This window comes from Pseudophryne corroboree, chromosome 1 (assembly GCF_028390025.1).
Source record: "Pseudophryne corroboree isolate aPseCor3 chromosome 1, aPseCor3.hap2, whole genome shotgun sequence".
NCBI lineage: Eukaryota > Metazoa > Chordata > Amphibia > Anura > Myobatrachidae > Pseudophryne > Pseudophryne corroboree.
Window position 1 is genome coordinate 1,009,507,667 of NC_086444.1, and position 18,562 is coordinate 1,009,526,228.

Below are 18,562 nucleotides of genomic sequence, written 5' to 3' on the forward strand. Positions count from 1 at the left end.
TACCATCAACAGCATTTCTTGTTTGAGCAAGGAATAAACAACAAAACTCAAGTAACTGCAGACTTTTTTTTATTCCCATAAGAGAAGCTTGCACCCCATACTTCCCCCTTACAGATGGCCCCTTTTCTGCAATGAACAAAAACCTACTGTATGAATTAGACATATTGGGGCTGATTTTGAGTTGGGATTAAAGCAATCAACATTTATATCTGGAACAAACCAGACCATGTTGCAATGCAAGGGGTGGGGCAAATACATTTAATTTTTGCATGCAGTAAAATACTGATTGCTTTTGAATGTAGCCCACAAATTTATTTTTATACTGTAATTTAGATTTGAGTTTGACATGTCACTATCAAGTCTATGGTATAAATTTACTAAAGGGTGTTTTTGAAATGCTGATTGGAAAAGAGCTGGATGATTTCTATGGCAGCGTCTACTGATTGGCTGGGAGCGAATGCTGCCATAGCAACCTTCTGGCTCTTTGCCAATCAGTGCTTCAACATTTAATTCAGTTACAGGGATAGATAGAAGATGGTTCATATAGAAGAAAAGCGGCATCAGCGCTGTTATGATACCTCTTCTCCACATGCATGAAGGAGAAGTATGCTAGATAATAGGGGCGCTATGTATTAACAGTCAGTGGACAGTCAGACCATTCCAACAACGGCAGCTATCGATTTTGACAGTGCAGTTGTCGCTGCCCAAAGGCGGATTCAGGGGGGCATCAAGGCACATGCCCCCCCTGTCGTTTTGAAGATTTTTATTTTTATTATTTATATAGTACACTAGCTGCCGCTGGCTCCCCCGCACTCTCTATGTGCTGCTTTACTACACTATGGCCACAATACACGGCACCTTTAATGTGCTTCCCCCCTGCCCCCTGCCGCTCGCCCCGCTGAAGGTGATCTGGTTGTCAGTGATAACCCGCGTCCATGCTGAGACCATGGGCGATGCAGCAATCACATCAGGCCTGATGGGGGTAGGAGCAATGAACCTCCTCTTCCTCCTGCGCTCCCCTGACCAGAAGTCACACGCAGTCTGCTGTGAGTCAGAACAATCTGACTCCTTCATGTTAAAAGCGATGGCCAGGCAGCAGAGAGGGAGGATGCAACAGCCGCATACAGTGATCCCTGTGGCATCTGCACTCACTGACAGAGCAGCTGGCAGCGTAACCTGGTAAACCTAAGCAGTCAGCAAGGTCCTAGAACTCTACATGGAGAGAGGTAAATAATTACTGGGTTCCTATCAGTAACTACAGCCAGTCCAGCTGTGATGAGACTACTAGTTCCAGCACATCTTGACAACTGGATGTGTTGGGACTTGTAGTACTATCACAGTTAGAGAGTCCTGGCGAGTTCTTTTTAGGCATATGTATTCAGTTTATATGTGCCTGTTGATATGGTTGTTCTTAATTGAGGTAGCATGTCAACCTATTTGGTCCTCTACCATACATATATGCTGATTTCTTATTTTTTTTGAAGTTTGTTTTACAGCAACAACACCAGCGGCACCAGCAGCAGCATCTCACAAACGCCAACTCGTTCCTAGGCAGGCTACGCTGTGTATCACCAGTTTCTATAAGAGGCACACCGCTGACAACCTCTTACGAAAACTGAGGTAATCCTCGTAAAATGGCTTACCCCACTTAGACTCTCCTGGGGATTAGTGATATCTGACAATGCCACTAATATTGTGCATGCATTACATCTGGGCAAATTCCAGCATGTCCCATGTTTTGCACATACAGTTTTGGACTTGTGGATGGAGCCCTTCATTCGCTTTGCCAGGATTCAAGGGTGGTCAATCTGTTGAAATCAGAGCACTACATTTTGGGCACCGTGATCGATCCTAGGTTTAAAGCCTACATTGTATCTCTCTTTCTGGCAGACACAAGTCTGCAGAGGTGCTAAGACCTGCTGGTGAAAAATATGTCAACTCAAGTGGAATGTGACCCGTCAACAGCTCCTCCTTAATTTTCTCCTGCAACTAGTGCTGCGAGGAAAAGAATACAATTTCATAGTCCACCCACTGACAATTTCCTAGTCCACCCACTAATTTCTGTGTACTTACTGGGTAAAATGTTGACCATTTGTGGCCATATATAATTTTTTCATATGTGTCTAATTTAGTTTACATTTATTTATTGGTATTGTTATCTTTATCAAGCTTCTTTGCACCACATGTGCTAACTGCAGTATTAACTTTTTTCTTGGAAAAATATATGTTTACATATGTGGACTAAGTGACTTCCTATTTATTTTTTTAACTACAGGTATGCCCACCTGTTTGATCCATCTGATGTTGGGATTAGCAACTCTCCCTGTCACCATCTGCTTCTCTCCATCACCTTCTCCCTGTCATCCACTGCCTTTCCCCAGTCACCCTTTCCTGTCACCCACTGCCCCTAGGTCTCCCACTATCTCTCCCCGTGTTCTCTATCTCCTGTCACCCACTGCCTCACCCCCATAATCCTCTACATCAGCCACTTCCTTCCCCTGTCACCCATACCCTGGCATCATCCACTTCCTCACCCTGGCGTCATGTCAGGCATCACCCTCTCCCAGTCCTCACCCTCTCCCAGTCATGCAGATGTGACATTCCTTTTGATCCCACTCCCCTTGGGACGAGGCCACACACACTTTTCCAGGGGCGCACGCTTACAGCACACACAAAGAACACCCCCACCCTTCCCATGTCATGGTGCCCCCCCCTGTCATTTTCTTCTAGATCCGCCACTGTCGCTGCCCATACACCACAGCAGGGACAGCTCTGTCCCTGGCTGTGGTGGCTGCTAGCTTCGGGATACACAGGAAATCTCGCAAGAGTAGTGAGATCTCACACATGCCCAGTGAGATTGGCAGAGGAGAGACACATAGCTTCTAACTGTCATTTTTTAAACCCGTAATGATTGGCTGGTACGTTATCACCTTCCACTTATCACAGCTTTATCACTTGTCCAGGAATAATATATCTGCCCCAGTGACTGAGTGTCCTCAGAGTGACCTGTCATTTTGTGTAGCTGCTGTACAATGTACAGTGGATGTCCATGGGAATGGGTGTTCGGTTTGTTATTTTATGAAGAGCAATGAACTATTGCTTGGAACAAAGAGAACTGAACACATCCAAAAATATAGGAAGTGTAAAGTGTTGTGTTTTTAAATGTTTATTTGCACATTTGGTATGTGTGTCCTGTCATTATTTACATTTTTTCTTTACATTGGGAATACAGGTGTCAGCTGGCTCTTAATGTTGGTCCACAAGTGCCAGCATGACAAAGTAGTAGTCCCACTGTAAAGAACAATATTAATTCTATTTTTCCACCATTAACCCCACACCCACTACTACCAGGGGTGTGGATAATAGCCCCAGGCTTTCAGCCCATGCCAAGTAGGGTTATCCCTACTTCTCAGGCCTGGGCTGACCAGTTTGAGGCTGGTTTGATGGTATGACAGGGGGTCCCCATGCTGTGTGTCTCCCTGCTATAATGTATGCCCCCTGGCTGGTTCAGCCCATTGCTGGTTATTGTAATATAGGGAGAAACCGACTCCAGAGTTTCCAAAACCAGACCAGGCTGAGAGGTTTGGGGCTGGTTAGTGATTTGGGGGGACCTCATGCAATTTTTTGTTTACTTTGTATAACACAGAAGCCTGCACAGATCATACTAATCTGTGCAGTGTTTCTTTTTGGACGGGTTTGCTATCTTGTATTAACTTCTATATGCAAGGGCGTTGCTACAATAGGTGCTCCGGCTACAATAGGCACCTCCGGGGGACTGTCCCTTCTCCTGCACCTAGTTGCTTCCACCTCCTGAGCACCATTATTAGCTGTTGTATATAGTGATGTGCACCGGAAATTTTTCGGGTTTTGTGTTTTGGTTTTGGGTTCGGTTCCGCGGCCGTGTTTTGGGTTCGAACGCGTTTTGGCAAAACCTCACCAAATTTTTTTTGTCGGATTCGGGTGTGTTTTGGATTCGGGTGTTTTTTTCAAAAAACCCTAAAAAAAAGCTTAAATCATAGAATTTGGGGGTCATTTTGATCCCATAGTATTATTAACCTGAATAACCATAATTTCCACTCATTTTCAGTCTATTCTGAACACCTCACAATATTATTTTTAGTCCTAAAATTTGCACCGAGGTCGCTGGATGGCTAAGCTAAGCGACACAAGTGGCCGACACAAACACCTGGCCCATCTAGGAGTGGCACTGCAGTGTCAGGCAGGATGGATCTTCAAAAAAATACTCCCCAAACAGCACATGACGCAAAGAAAAAAAGAGGTGCAATGAGGTAGCTGTGTGACTAAGCTCAGCGACCCAAGTGGCCGACACAAACACCTGGCCCATCTAGGAGTGGCACTGCATGTCAGGCAGGATGGCCCTTCAAAAAAATACTCCCCAAACAGCACATGACGCAAAGAAAAAAAGAGGCACAATGAGGTAGCTGTGTGACTAAGCTAAGCGACCCTAGTAGCCGACACAAACACCTGGCCCATCTAGGAGTGGCACTGCAGTGTCACGCAGGATGGCCCTTCAAAAAAATACTCCCCAAACAGCACATGACGCAAAGAAAAAAAGAGGCGCAATGAGGTAGCTGTGTGACTAAGCTAAGCGACCCTAGTGGCCGACACAAACACCTGGCCCATCTAGGAGTGGCACTGCAGTGTCACGCAGGATGGCCCTTCAAAAAAATACTCCCCAAACAGCACATGACGCAAAGAAAAAAAGAGGCGCAATGAGGTAGCTGTGTGACTAAGCTAAGCGACCCTAGTGGCCGACACAAACACCTGGCCCATCTAGGAGTGGCACTGCAGTGTCACGCAGGATGGCCCTTCAAAAAAATACTCCCCAAACAGCACATGACGCAAAGAAAAAAAGAGGCGCAATGAGGTAGCTGTGTGACTAAGCTCAGCGACCCAAGTGGCCGACACAAACACCTGGCCCATCTAGGAATGGCACTGCAGTGTCACGCAGGATGGCCCTTCAAAAAAATACTCCCCAAACAGCACATGACGCAAAGAAAAAAAGAGGCACAATGAGGTAGCTGTGTGACTAAGCTAAGCGACCCTAGTGGCCGACACAAACACCTGGCCCATCTAGGAGTGTCACTGCAGTGTCACGCAGGATGGCCCTTCAAAAAAATACTCCCCAAACAGCACATGACGCAAAGAAAAAAAAGAGGCGCAATGAGGTAGCTGTGTGACTAAGCTAAGCGACCCTAGTGGCCGACACAAACACCTGGCCCATCTAGGAGTGGCACTGCAGTGTCACGCAGGATGGCCCTTCAAAAAAATACTCCCCAAACAGCACATGACGCAAAGAAAAATGAAAGAAAAAAGAGGTGCAAGATGGAATTGTCCTTGGGCCCTCCCACCCACCCTTATGTTGTATAAACAGGACATGCACACTTTAACGAACCCATCATTTCAGCGACAGGGTCTGCCACACGACTGTGACTGAAATGACTGGTTGGTTTGGGCCCCCACCAAAAAAGAAGCAATCAATCTCTCCAGAACTGGCTCTACAGAGGCAAGATGTCCACCTCATCATCATCGTCCGATTCATCACCCCTTTCACTGTGTACATCCCCCTTCTCACAGATTATTAATTCGTCCCCACTGGAATCCACCATCTCAGGTCCCCGTGTACTTTCTGGAGGCAATTGCTGCTGGTGAATGTCTCCATGGAGGAATTGATTATAATTAATTTTAATGAACATCATCTTCTCCACATTTTCTGGAAGTAACCTCGTACGCCGATTGCTGACAAGGTGAGCGGCGGCACTAAACACTCTTTCGGAGTACACCCTGGAGGGAGGGCAACTTAGGTAGAATAAAGCCAGTTTCTGCAAGGGCCTCCAAATTGCCTCTTTTTCCTGCCAGTATACGTACGGACTGTCTGACGTGCCTACTTGGATGCGGTCACTCATATAATCCTCCACCATTCTTTCAATGGTGAGAGAATCATATGCAGTGACAGTAGACGACATGTCAGTAATCGTTGGCAGGTCCTTCAGTCCGGACCAGATGTCAGCATCAGCAGTCGCTCCAGACTGCCCTGCATCACCGCCAGCGGGTGGGCTTGGAATTCGTAGCCTTTTCCTCGCACCCCCAGTTGCGGGAGAATGTGAAGGAGGAGATGTTGACGGGTCGCGTTCCGCTTGACTTGACAATTTTCTCACCAGCAGGTCTTTGAACCTCTGCAGACTTGTGTCTGCTGGAAAGAGAGATCCAACGTAGGTTTTAAATCTAGGATCGAGCACGGTGGCCAAAATGTAGTGCTCTGATTTCAACAGATTGACCACCCGTGAATCCTGGTTAAGCGAATGAAGGGCTCCATCCACAAGTCCCACATGCCTAGCGGAATCGCTCTGTTTTAGCTCCTCCTTCAATGCCTCCAGCTTCTTCTGCAAAAGCCTGATGAGGGGAATGACCTGACTCAGGCTGGCAGTGTCTGAACTGACTTCACGTGTGGCAAGTTCAAAAGGTTGCAGAACCTTGCACAACGTTGAAATCATTCTCCACTGCGCTTGAGACAGGTGCATTCCACCTCCTTTGCCTATATCGTGGGCAGATGTATAGGCTTGAATGGCCTTTTGCTGCTCCTCCATCCTCTGAAGCATATAGAGGGTTGAATTCCACCTCGTTACCACCTCTTGCTTCAGATGATGGCAGGGCAGGTTCAGGTGTTTTTGGTGGTGCTCCAGTCTTCTGTACGTGGTGCCTGTACGCCGAAAGTGGCCCGCAATTCTTCTGGCCACCGACAGCATCTCTTGCACGCCCCTGTTATTTTTTAAATAATTCTGCACCACCAAATTCAATGTATGTGCAAAACATGGGACGTGCTGGAATTTGCCCAGATGTAATGCACACACAATATTGCTGGCATTGTCTGATGCCACAAATCCCCAGGAGAGTCCAATTGGGGTAAGCCATTCTGCGATGATCTTCCTCAGTTGCCGTAAGAGGTTTTCAGCTGTGTGCGTATTCTTGAAAGCGGTGATACAAAGCGTAGCCTGCCTAGGAACGAGTTGGCGTTTGCGAGATGCTGCTACTGGTGCCGCCGCTGCTGCTGTTCTTGCAGCGGGAGGCAATACATCTACCCAGTGGGCTGTCACAGTCATATAGTCCTGAGTCTGCCCTGCTCCACTTGTCCACATGTCCGTGGTTAAGTGGACATTGGGTACAACTGCATTTTTTAGGACACTGGTGACTCTTTTTCTGACGTCCGTGTACATTCTCGGAATCGCCTGCCTAGAGAAGTGGAACCTAGATGGTATTTGGTAACGGGGGGCACACTACCTCAAGCAATTCTCTAGTTCCCCGTGAACTAACGGCGGATACTGGACGCACGTCTAACACCAACATAGTTGTCAAGGCCTCAGTTATCCGCTTTGCAACAGGATGACTGCTGTGATATTTCATCTTCCTCGCAAAGGACTGTTGGACAGTCAATTGCTTACTGGAAGTAGTACAAGTGGTCTTCCGACTTCCCCTACGGGATGACGATCGACTCCCAGCAGCAACAACAGCAGCGCCAGCAGCAGTAGGCGTTACACTCAAGGATGCATCGGAGGAATCCCAGGCAGGAGAGGACTCGTCAGACTTGCCAGTGACATGGCCTGCAGGACTATTGGCTTTCCTGGGTAAGGAGGAAATTGACACTGAGGGAGTTGGTGGTGTGGTTTGCGGGAGCTTGGTTACAAGAGGAAGGGATTTACTGGTCAGTGGACTGCTTCCGTTGTCGCCCAAAGTTTTTGAACTTGTCACTGACTTATTATGAATGCGCTGCAGGTGACGTATAAGGGAGGATGTTCCGAGGTGGTTAACGTCCTTGCCCCTACTTATTACAGCTTGACAAAGGCAACACATGGCTTGACACCAGTTGTCCGCATTTCTGTTGAAATAATTCCACACTGAAGAGCTGATTTTTTTTGTATTTTGACCAGGCATGTCAATGGCCATATTCCTCCCATGGACAACAGGTGTCTCCCTGGGTGCCTGACTTAAACAAACCACATCACCATCAGAATCCTCCTTGTCAATTTCCTCCCCAGCGCCAGCAACACCCATATCCTCATCCTGGTGTACTTCAACACTGACATCTTCAATTTGACTATCAGGAACTGGACTGCGGGTGCTCCTTCCAGCACTTGCAGGGGGCGTGCAAATGGTGGAAGGCGCAAGCTCTTCCCGTCCAGTGTTGGGAAGGTCAGGCATCGCAACCGACACAATTGGACTCTCCTTGGGGATTTGTGATTTCGAAGAACGCACAGTTCTTTGCTGTGCTTTTGCCAGCTTAAGTCTTTTCTTTTTTCTAGCGAGAGGATGAGTGCTTCCATCCTCATGTGAAGCTGAACCACTAGCCATGAACATAGGCCAGGGCCTCAGCCGTTCCTTGCCACTCCGTGTCGTAAATGGCATATTGGCAAGTTTACGCTTCTCCTCAGACGCTTTTAATTTTGATTTTTGGGTCATTTTACTGATCTTTTGTGTTTTGGATTTTACATGCTCTGTACTATGACATTGGGCATCGGCCTGGGCAGACGACGTTGATGGCATTTTATCGTCTCGGCCATGACTAGTGGCAGCAGCTTCAGCACGAGGTGGAAGTGGATCTTGATCTTTCCCTATTTTTTTAACCTCCACATTTTTGTTCTCCATATTTTAATGCGCACAACTAAAAGCCACCACAGGTATACAATGTAGATGGATGGATAGTATAGTATTATATTACTTATGGACGATGAGTGCACTGACGACACAGAGGTAGGTACAGCCGTGGCCTACCGTACTGCTATATATATATATATATATATATGTATAACATACTGTATAATAATAATAACGGACCTGGTGGACACTGTCAGCAGACTGCTAAACTAGTATGAAGAAAAAAAAAACCACCACAGGTATACAATGTAGATGGATGGATAGTATAGTATTATATTACTTATGGACGACGAGTGCACTGACGACACAGAGGTAGGTACAGCCGTGGCCTACCGTACTGCTATATATATATATATATATATATAATATACTGTATAATAATAATAACAACGGACCTGGTGGACACTGTCAGCAGACTGCTAAACTAGTATGAAGAAAAAAAAAACACCACAGGTATACAATGTAGATGGATGGATAGTATAGTATTATATTACTTATGGACGACGAGTGCACTGACGACACAGAGGCAGGTACAGCCGTGGCCTACCGTACTGCTATATATATATATATAATAAACTGTATAATAATAATAACGGACCTGGTGGACACTGTCAGCAGACTGCTAAACTAGTATGAAGAAAAAAAAACCCACCACAGGTATACAATGTAGATGGATGGATAGTATAGTATTATATTACTTATGGACGACGAGTGCACTGACGACACAGAGGTAGGTACAGCCGTGGCCTACCGTACTGCTATATATATATATAATATACTGTATAATAATAACGGACCTGGTGGACACTGTCAGCAGACTGCTAAACTAGTATGAAGAAAAAAAACCCACCACAGGTATACAATGTAGATGGATGGATAGTATAGTATTATATTACTTATGGACGACGAGTGCACTGACGACACAGAGGTAGGTACAGCCGTGGCCTACCGTACTGCTATATATATATATAATATACTGTATAATAATAATAACGGACCTGGTGGACACTGTCAGCAGACTGCTAAACTAGTATGAAGAAAAAAAAAACCACCACAGGTATACAATGTAGATGGATGGATAGTATAGTATATTACTTATGGACGACGAGTGCACTGACGACACAGAGGTAGGTACAGCCGTGGCCTACCGTACTGCTATATATATATATATATATATATATATATATCATACTGTATAATAATAATAACGGACCTGGTGGACACTGTCAGCAGACTGCTAAACTAGTATGAAGAAAAAAACCCCCACCACAGGTATACAATGTAGATGGATGGATAGTATAGTATTATATTACTTATGGACGACGAGTGCACTGACGACACAGAGGTAGGTACAGCCGTGGCCTACCGTACTGCTATATATATATATATATATATATATAATATACTGTATAATAATAATAACAACGGACCTGGTGGACACTGTCAGCAGACTGCTAAACTAGTATGAAGAAAAAAAAAACACCACAGGTATACAATGTAGATGGATGGATAGTATAGTATTATATTACTTATGGACGACGAGTGCACTGACGACACAGAGGCAGGTACAGCCGTGGCCTACCGTCCTGCTATATATATATATAATATACTGTATAATAATAATAACGGACCTGGTGGACACTGTCAGCAGACTGCTAAACTAGTATGAAGAAAAAAAAACCCACCACAGGTATACAATGTAGATGGATGGATAGTATAGTATTATATTACTTATGGACGACGAGTGCACTGACGACACAGAGGTAGGTACAGCCGTGGCCTACCGTACTGCTATATATATATATATATATAATATACTGTATAATAATAACGGACCTGGTGGACACTGTCAGCAGACTGCTAAACTAGTATGAAGAAAAAAAACCCACCACAGGTATACAATGTAGATGGATGGATAGTATAGTATTATATTACTTATGGACGACGAGTGCACTGACGACACAGAGGTAGGTACAGCCGTGGCCTACCGTACTGCTATATATATATATATAATATACTGTATAATAATAATAACGGACCAGGTGGACACTGTCAGCAGACTGCTAAACTAGTATGAAGAAAAAAAAAACCACCACAGGTATACAATGTAGATGGATGGATAGTATAGTATATTACTTATGGACGACGAGTGCACTGACGACACAGAGGTAGGTACAGCCGTGGCCTACCGTACTGCTATATATATATATATATATATAATATACTGTATAATAATAATAACGGACCTGGTGGACACTGTCAGCAGACTGCTAAACTAGTATGAAGAAAAAAAAGCCACCACAGGTATACAATGTAGATGGATGGATACTATAGTATAGGATTATATCACTTATGGACGACGAGTGCACTGACGACACAGAGGTAGGTACAGCCGTGGCCTACCGTACTGCTATATATATATATATATATATATATATATATAATATACTGTATAATAATAATAACGGACCTGGTGGACACTGTCAGCAGACTGCTAAACTAGTATGAAGAAAAAAAATGGTGGGAATCAAACCCATGACTTTAGTGCTGTAAGGCAGCAAAGCTAACCATCACACCATCGTTAGACCTGCTAGTGGTGGCAGTCCAATCCACATGGAAATTTTCCCCCCAGAACATTTACAAAATACTATCCTATGACTAAACTCATTAATGAGCATGTACTGCTATGGTTTTCTCTAATATGCATTTTCAGTTTCTTTTAACATGCCACTACCATGTAAAAAAAATAAAATATGCATTAACGAATATGGTAAAAACCAGGATACAAAAAACAAAACAAAAACAGACAGAATATAATTTGAAGTTTCCAATTAGCTTCATTAGTCACACCCGCTCCCCGCACACACTACACTACCCCTAACCCTGCACCAGCTCCCCGTACACACTATACTACCCCTAATCCTGCACCAGCTCCCCGTACACACTATACTACCCCTAATCCTGCACCAACTCCCCGTACACACTATACTACCCCTAACCCTGCACCAGCTCCCCGTACACACTATACTACCCCTAACCCTGCACCCACTCCCCGTACACACTACACTACCCCTAACCCTGTACCCGCTCCCCGTACACACTATACTACCCCTAATCCTGCACCTGCTCCCCGTACAAACTATACTACCCCTAACCCTGCATCCGCTCCCCGTACACACTACACTACCCCTAATCCTGCACCCGCTCCCCGTACACACTATACAAACCCTAACCCTGCATCCGCTCCCCGTAAACACTATACTACCCCTAATCCTGCACCCGCTCCCCGTACACACTATACTACCCCTAACCCTGCACCCGCTCCCCGTACACGCTACATTACCCCTAACCCTGCACCCGCTCCCCGTACACACTACACTACCCCTAATCCTGCACCCGCTCCCCGTACACACTATACTACACCTAATCCTGCACCAGCTCCCCGTACACACTATACTACCCTTAACCCTGCACCCACTCCCCGTACACACTACACTACCCCTAAGCCTGCACCCGCTCCCCGTACACACTATACTACCCCTAATCCTGCACCCGCTCCCCGTACACGCTACACTACCCCTAAACCTGCACCCGCTCCCGGTACACACTACACTACCCCTAATCCTGCACCTGCTCCCCGTACACACTATACTACCCCTAACCCTGCATCCGCTCCCCGTACACACTACACTACCCCTAATCCTGCACCCGCTCCCCGTACACACTATACTACCCCTAACCCTGCACCCGCTCCCCGTACACGCTACACTACCCCTAACCCTGCACCCTCTCCCCGTACACACTACACTACCCCTAATCCTGCACCCGCTCCCCGTACATACTATACTACACCTAACCCTGCACCCGCTCCCCGTACACACTACACTACCCCTAATCCTGCTCCCGCTCCCCGTACACACTATACTACCCCTAACCCTGCACCCGCTCCCCGTACACACTACACTACCCCTAATCCTGCACCAGCTCCCCGTACACACTATACTACCCCTAACCCTGCACCCGCTCCCCGTACACACTACACCACTCCCTACCCTGCACCTTTGGCTCTGTGGGGCTGGTCTCTTCCAAGTGCTGCTGGGATTTCTAAATGTGAGTTGAAAACAGTAAAAAGGTGAACTCTTATTAATCTCTGTCTATCCATATAGAGATAGTAATTTTGTGAGAGAAAGTAATCTGATTCTGATTGATTGTTTGTATCTATACTGTTTCTTTTTGTTTTAATATATCTGTACTGGGTTTTTTTTTGTTTTTTTTTTCCTTTTGGAGGGCAAAAAATAAAAAAAACAAATAAAGTGTGAGGTGATAGCCAGAGGGGTTAACTCAGGTGTGAGTAATCAGGAGGGGGAGGGGCTGATTGAAGCAGCTGGGTGAGCCTATATAAGCAGTGACTAGACTCTTTGAGCCTGCTCTGTGGGGCTGGTCTCTTCCAAGTGCTGCTGGGATTTCTAAGTGTGAGTTAGAATACAGAAAAAGGTGAGTTTTATAATACACAATCAGGAACACACATTTGCAGTACCAGTAAACTTCTGGTGAGGCTGCAAGGGGCTGACCTTGTGAGTGAGTGAGAGGGTCTCTTACTTGGAGTAGCAGAGGGGCTGTGATTGTGCGGGTGTGAGGGGCATTTTTTTTTCTTTCTTAGCAGGAGCTGGAAGCTGAGTGAAAAGGAGGAGCAGTGAGCTGGAACAACTGCAACTGCTAAGTGGAGTATAGGTGCCACAGGAGAGAGTACTACGGCTGCATAAAAGTGAAGGACCAAGAACCGCACAAAGATAGATAAGTATAAGCCAGCTTAATTATTGTATAAGTGATATTGCTTGTCTTCTATTTTTTATTTTTGCTGCTTTTTCTTTGAGTGTAACAGGGAGTTAGACCTTGCAAACAATATGGGAGGGGCTGTGATTGAGGACCTCACTCAGTGCATGTCGTGCAAGATGTATGCACACCTGGAGCTACCGGCCCAGTGTGAATACATCTGCACGAGGTGTGTGCGAACGGATGCCCTGGAAGCCCAGGTAACTGATCTAGAGCAAACCGTTACGCGACTGAGGGAGATTCACAATCTCGAGCGTAGTTTAGACAGAACGGTGGAGGAGTTGCGGGAGGGGTCACTGGTAGAAGAGGATGATGATCAGGTAGCCAGTTGGGTCACAGTTAGAAGGAAGAAAAAGAGGGGGAGGCACGACATCTCCGAACTATCAAACCCGAACAAATTTGCCTGATTGGACGAAGAATCGGAGGATGATAGTGAAGAAATGACGGTGCCGGAGGAGACTGCTCCCTCTAGCATCCAGAGGTGCGGTCCCTCTGGCGCGGTTGGGATAAAAGATAGAGAGGTACCTAGTCAAATGGTGGTGGTAGGGGATTCTATCATCAGGAAGGCAGATAGGGCAATCTGCTACCGGGACCGTGATCGCCGTACAGTCTGTTGTCTCCCGGGTGCTCGGGTACGGCACATCGCGGACCGGGTAGATAGATTGTTGGGAGGGGCTGGCAAAGACCCGGCGGTCTTGGTGCACGTTGGCACCAATGACAAAGTTAGCGGAAGGTGGGATGTCCTTAAGAAAGACTATAGGGACTTAGGAAAGAAACTGAAGGCAAGGACATCTAAGGTAATATTCTCGGAATTATTACCCGTGCCACGCGCTAGTCCAGGGAGGCAGAGGGAGATTAGGGAGGTAAATGTGTGGCTTAGGGATTGGTGCAGGAAAGAGGGGTTTGTGTTCCTGGAACACTGGGCGGACTTCTCAGTCAGGCGCCATCTCTTTTGTCGTGACGGATTGCACCTGACTGAGGAGGGGGCAGCGGTGCTGGGGGGAAGGATGGTTAGAAGGTTGGAGGAGATTTTAAACTAGGAGCCTGGGGGGAGGGTTTAGCTAGAAACTACGGGTCATGCAGTGAGAATAGTGGGGACGGCGGTAGTAAACGAAATGGGGGAGAAGTTGGGGGGAGGGTAAGAGCAGGCAGTAAGGTTACTAACATGGGTACTAAAAGGGATTTTACCAAAGCACTAACCAATGACGATTACAGGTCATCCTTGCCACGTAAGGTGAAAGATGTCCCTAACGCAAGGGAAAATACTTATCTTAGTTGAATGTATGTAAACGCAAGAAGCATTACTGGTAAAAAGGGTGAACTAGAAATACTTGCAGCAAGCAAACAGTATGATATTATAGGCATTACTGAAACTTGGTGGGATGAATCTCATGATTGGACAGTCAATCTAGAGGGCTATACACTGTTTAGGAGAGACAGACTAAATAAAAAGGATGGAGGGGTGTGTCTGTACGTAAAGCCGTTTTTAAAACCTAATATATGGGAAGATCTTCAGGAGGGGACTGTAGACACTGTTGAGACATTATGGGTAGAAATTGCATGCGGGGAAAAAGGAACAAAAAAGTTAGTATTGGGTGTATGCTATAGGCCGCCTGGTATCAACGCATCTGATGATGAATTGTTACTAAAGCAAATTGAAAAAGCAGCAGGAGTAGGAGACATAGTAGTGATGGGAGATTTTAACTATCCAGAGATAAACTGGAAAAACGATTCATGTGATACTGCTAGGGGCAGTATGTTTTTAAACACACTAAATGATAACTACCTAGTCCAACTAATTGAGGAACCAACTAGGTACAATGCAATCTTAGACCTGGTATTAACAAACAATCAGGATTTGGTATCGGGTATTATAGTAGGGGAACCCATAGGAAACAGTGACCACAATATGGTCACATTCAATATCAGTTTCTACAAACAGCCCTATACTGGCTCAACTAGGACTTTAAACTTTAGCAAAGCCAACTTTGAAATGATGAGGGTATTTTTCAGGGATATTGAATGGGAAGGTTTGTTTTTAGGAAAAAATACTACGGAGAAATGGGAGGTATTAAAATTCCTGCTAGCTAAATATACACTCAAATATATTCCTATGAGTAGCAAAAAAGGGAATAAAAATCATAAACCGATGTGGCTTAACAAAAAGATTAAGGAACTTATCGGCAAGAAAAGGCGAGCATTTAAAAAATACAAATCTGACGGGGATGCAGAGTCATTTCAGCACTATAAGGAATGTAACAAAAATTGCAAAAAGGAAATAAGAGCGGCTAAAGTAGAAACTGAAAAACTAGTAGCAAAGGAAAGCAAAGCGAATCCCAAAAAATTCTTTAAATACATTAATAGCAAGAGATTAAAAAAGGAGAGTATAGGCCCTTTGAAAGACAAGTTGGGAGTCTTAAGCAAAAATGATAATGACATAGCGGACACACTAAATGAGTTTTTTTCAACAGTATTCACTAGAGAGGACCCAATTCAGGGACTGACACACAATCTCAATAATGACAATATCACACTAATAGGTACTTATTTAAGCGAGGAAGTAGTCTGTGACCGATTAAAACATTTAAAGATTAATAAATCACCAGGGCCCGATGGTATTCATCCAAGGGTTCTAATGGAGCTTCACTCTGAACTGGCAAACCCGCTATCTTTGATCTTTGAGGATTCAGTTATATCAGGTATGGTTCCCAAAGACTGGCGTATAGCGGAAGTAGTGCCTATATTCAAAAAGGGAAGTAAAGCTGAACCAGGTAATTATAGACCAGTTAGTCTTACATCTATAGTGGGGAAAGTATTGGAAGGTATTCTAAGAGATAGTATTCAGAAGTTCCTTGAAACCAATAAGGTCATTAAAAGGAATCAACATGGGTTTATGAAGGACAGATCCTGTCAAACCAACTTACTTGGCTTTTATGAAACAGTAATCGCAAACCTAGATCAGGATAAAGACGTGGATGTAATCTTTTTAGACTTTGCCAAAGCATTCGATACTGTACCACACATGAGACTTATATACAAGCTACAAGAATCAGGGCTAGGAAGCACAATATGCACTTGGGTCAAAAACTGGTTAGATAATAGGAAGCAGCGCGTTGTGTTTAATGGATCTTTTTCAACTTGGACTGAAGTGCTAAGTGGTGTGCCGCAAGGCTCAGTATTAGGACCGCTATTGTTCAATATTTTCATTAACGACCTAACAGAAGGTCTAGAGAGCATGGTGTCAATTTTTGCTGATGATACCAAATTATGTAAGGCTATAAATACAGAGGAGGATGCCGAGTCTCTTCAGAACGACTTAGTTAAATTAAAAGCATGGGCAGCCAAATGGAGAATGCGCTTCAACACAGACAAGTGTAAGGTAACGCACTGTGGTAACAAGAACAAAAATTACACCTACCTACTAAATGGGGTAAAATTAGGGGATTCTGTACAGGAAAAGGACTTAGGTGTCCTCATAGATAGCAAGCTAAGCAGTAGTATCCAAAGTAGGACTGCAGCAAAGAAGGCTAATAAGATATTAGCATGCATAAAACGGGGTATTGATGCTAGGGACGAGAGTATTATACTCCCGTTATATAAATCACTAGTGAGGCCACACCTTGAATACTGTGTACAGTTCTGGGCACCGTACTACTAAAAGGATATCCTGGAGCTTGAAAAGGTACAGAGGAGGGCGACCAAACTAATTAAGGGCATGGAGACGATGGAATACAAGGAAAGGCTTGAAAGACTAGGCATGTTTACATTGCAAAAGCGGAGACTAAGAGGGGATATGATCAACATCTACAAATATATAAGGGGACAATACACAGAGCTTGCGCGGGACCCGTTTTTGGTTAGATCAACACAGAGGACTCGTGGACACTCGCTCAGGTTAGAGGAGAGGAGATTCCGCACAATACGGCGTAAAGGCTTTTTCACGGTAAGGACAATACGTGTTTGGAATTCCCTGCCCGAGGGAGTTGTAATGGCGGAATCTGTCAACACCTTTAAGAATGGGTTAGATAAATTCCTATTGGAAAAGGATATCCAGGGGTATGGTGCATAGTCATGCATTATAGTTACTATAAATAGGGATAAAATGCAATGGCTGACATCAGCATCAGTCAGAAATTTTAGTCAAATCATCATGCATAGGAGACCACAAATAGGTTGAACTCGATGGACAATTGTCTTTTTTCAACCTCAGATACTATGTTACTATGTTACCTGCTCCCCACACACACTACCCCTAACCCTGCTGGGGGCGTATTAATGAGCAATGGGGGCATGGTCACCTACGTAATCTGTGAAGGGTGGGTCAGGGTGACAAGGCCGCTAGCAGGATGGTGGCTGTGTCACTAATATACTGAGCACAGTCACTGCCTCATTCCTGCTGCCGCCGCCCCACGCCACTTGATGTACAGTGCACAGAGCCATAGCAAACAGTCCCCCCGTGTGATATGGCCGCCTATGCACAGCAGCGTACAGCCGTATCACAGATTGTGTATCTTTTAATTGTGTCCTACAGGGCTTCCGTAGCCCTGTAGGACACACAGTAAGAGAACCCACATGGCTGCCGCCGCGCACACTGGACCACCTGTGCCCTTTTGCAATGGAGTAGGCTGCGTCCCGTGGCGATAGCACAGCCCAGGGGGCACCTGGCACTCTGCCCCCCTGGCCAGCCCGCCACTGAACTGGACTGAGGGTTCTAGGTGGGAGGGTACTGGGATGGGTGCAGTGGGCTGTTTGGGGAGGGAAGGCAGGGAGACACTGGGATGGGGATCAGTAATGGTGGGGACACTGAGCTGGAGAAGGGGCAGACACTGGATGGGTACACTGACCTGCTGCACCTGCGCATTCACGTTCACAACTGCCTCTTGAGCAGCTCTTCCTGCATCATCTGCCATACAGTGTGGGACGGATACAGTGTGGGACGGATACAGTGTGGGACGGATACAGTGTGGGACGGATACAGTGCGGTACCGATACAGTGCGGGTGGGATACAATGTGGGATGGATACAGTGTGGGACAGATACAGTGCGGGTGGGATACAGT